This window comes from Myotis lucifugus, unplaced genomic scaffold, assembly GCF_000147115.1.
Source record: "Myotis lucifugus unplaced genomic scaffold, Myoluc2.0 scaffold_247, whole genome shotgun sequence".
Lineage (NCBI taxonomy): Eukaryota > Metazoa > Chordata > Mammalia > Chiroptera > Vespertilionidae > Myotis > Myotis lucifugus.
In genome coordinates this window covers 1,446,678-1,449,420 of record NW_005871295.1, presented here as the reverse complement: position 1 = coordinate 1,449,420, position 2,743 = coordinate 1,446,678, and the positions used below count along the sequence as shown (strand labels likewise).

Sequence of the window (2,743 nt, the reverse complement as noted above, 5' to 3'; positions counted from 1 at the left end):
TAGCTCAGCTCGGATTCAGCCTTTCACTCAGCTCCAGAGCAGATGGGGAGATGAGTATATTGTTGGACAAAGAAATTTAGCGTCACCTTTTTCCCCATCTGCTTATATAACACTCTTCAAAGCCCTGAGATACCAAACAAGAAGCCTGCTGCCTTTTCTTTAAGGCTCTGCCTGATCAAGAACCCACTTCTGAAACCTTGAATTGCATCTTTAGTTCATTGTCCTCATAAACATAGTTAAATAAGTTGTTGGTGAGCAAATTTGACTAGTATCCTGAAATGATTATCATCACCTTATGTTCAAATCCTTGCTTCAGAATGAGGCCCACCCCAAGGTGACAGAGCCCTGCCATGGCCCAGGAGTGGTCAGAAATTTGACTAGTATCCTGAAATGATTATCATCACCTTATGTTCAAATCCTTGCTTCAGAATGAGGCCCACCCCAAGGTGACAGAGCCCTGCCATGGCCCAGGAGTGGTCAGAAATTTGACTAGTATCCTGAAATGATTATCATCACCTTATGTTCAAATCCTTGCTTCAGAATGAGGCCCACCCCAAGGTGACAGAGCCCTGCCATGGCCCAGGAGTGGTCAGGAAAACCGGGCTCTGCCACCACAGGATCAGCGGGGACCTTTGCCCCCGGCTCCCCACAGTGTGTCCAGTTCCTCTCCCTCAGCAGAATGCCACGCCGCTGCCTCCCGGGGCTGTAACTCAGCCGCGCCCCCGGCCACCTCCGAGCCCAGCCCTCCTGTCCAGAGCGGGGGATTGGACCTGTGGCGAAGACCCTTCTCAGCCTTGACATTTTTGTTTAGGAGGAGGAGGAGAGCTAAGCCAGGGTGCAGCAGCCTCAGGTGTACCACCCTCCACCGCCCCTCCCCGGGGCCGGAGCAGCGAGTTGAAATCCAGTGTGTGACTCCAGAACGCTTCATTAACTTCTTCCTTCTTCACCTGCGGAAAAGCTTTTCCTGAATTAAGGAAAATCCAGACTTGCTTCCAGAGATTTTCCGAATACCACCCCTTTGGGTTTCTCCTTAGTGCTTCTCTACTCCTCCTCCTTGCCTGGAGAGTAACATGACGCCAAGCATAGGACATGTAGGATTTCAAAAACAGTCATTCTTTTTCTCTGCGTTTATTCATACCTCATCCAACCCACTGCCATCTCAAAATAAACTAAGCATCTCTGTTCTTCACTTAAGCGTATCTCCAAAACCCAAAATCGCCATAATGGCAGTGACACAGTGACACTGCAGACAGAACAATGTTTTGGCATCTGAGAGACCAGCTCCATTACTTGCTAGCTGTCACCAGCTCTATGTCCTTGGGCGAGTTACTTGTTACTGAAACACTTTGCACAACAGTTTCCCCACCCGTGAAACAGTATGTGATGGCATCCTCACCCCACTGCTGTGCGGATTAAAGTGAAATGATGATGTGATGCATTAGCACCATCCTATATAATAAAAGACTAATATGCAAATTGTCCCCTCGACCAGGAGTTCAACTGGGAGTTCGACCAGGGAGCGGGGCCGGGCAACCGCCTGAGGCCCCTATCCCCAGCCAGGGCGGGCCAGCCAGAACCTACCTGTGCATGAATTCGTGCACTGGTCCTTTAGTCTTTAATAACTTCCTGCTCTTCTACCTTCCATACCCACCCACTACAGCTTGCAATCCCCCTGTTTCCACCAGATGGCGACGGTCTGCCACCACCTGACCGCCTCATTTTGCTGTGGGGTGAGGACACTTCAAACTTACCCTTACAATCTGTAAATATAGCTGGTGTGGGGTACTGTCAGGAGACTGACTAAGCGAGATGAGAAATGGTGACAGGTGGAGACTGCCCGTGTCCACCAACTGGCCCCACGCACAGGTCTCCAGAATGAAGGGGGGAAATCTCCCGAGGCTGTCCTTTCAAAAAGCAGTCAGAATGCAGGTACCTGGGGCTTGAATTAACCATGAATTAAACATGAATTCTATGTGAATTAGAGAAAAGTCCCCGACCATGAGTTGTCACTTTCAGCTTCTGGGTCTGAGTGCTCTGTTGGGCCAGATTGTTTCCAAATAAACCATACTTGGTAACAGATTATAAAATCAAAAGAGGATTCTATATTTCCTTATCCTGGATTTTCATGATACAAGATCTAGATCATGGAGTTTTTTTTTATTTCTAATAGGAGTTATAAAATAATAACGGCATTTCTTTTTAAATTCCTACCAATCCATTAATGATACTTCAACTTTGCAACCATTTTGCTTGAATAAATTACCTATTATTTATGGATTGTTTCCCTTGTGTCTTTTCCCCCTGAGAGTTACCCATTTGTTGTTAAACCCTGTGATATAGTTAGTGTTTATTCCAAGTCATTTTGGTATTCAGAATAATCAAAACACCTCAACTTGGGTTCTTTACTCTTTAGTAAATTTAGAGAGAAATTGTTGAATCTCTAGGACTTTCATAAAGTCGACAGCAACTGAATGAGTTATCTAATCCGGTGCCCAGACTTCTGGGTTTTATAGGTGAGTGAAATGGCCAGAGGAATTTGGGGACTGCTTTAGCATTGTCAGCGTTTACTTTGCCAAGTAAGGCATTAAAAGAAGCAAAGCAGAGCAAAACACCCACCCCCCCTCTGTTGTTGCCATTACTTCCGTTTCAGAAGAACATATCAGCATACAAAAAGTAAGAGGAGCCCTGGCTGGTGCGGTCAGTGGTCAGAATACCTACCTGGGCATTGACGGGTCGCGGGTTT

At 46.7% G+C, this 2,743-nt stretch overlaps 1 protein-coding gene across 1 annotated transcript in view; it reads left to right on the top strand.

Annotated features, from left to right (window-relative positions):
• Positions 1-2,743, top strand: part of CFAP221 (cilia and flagella associated protein 221) — an 87,657-nt gene that overhangs the window by 74,694 nt on the left and 10,220 nt on the right. The window lies entirely within an intron of this gene.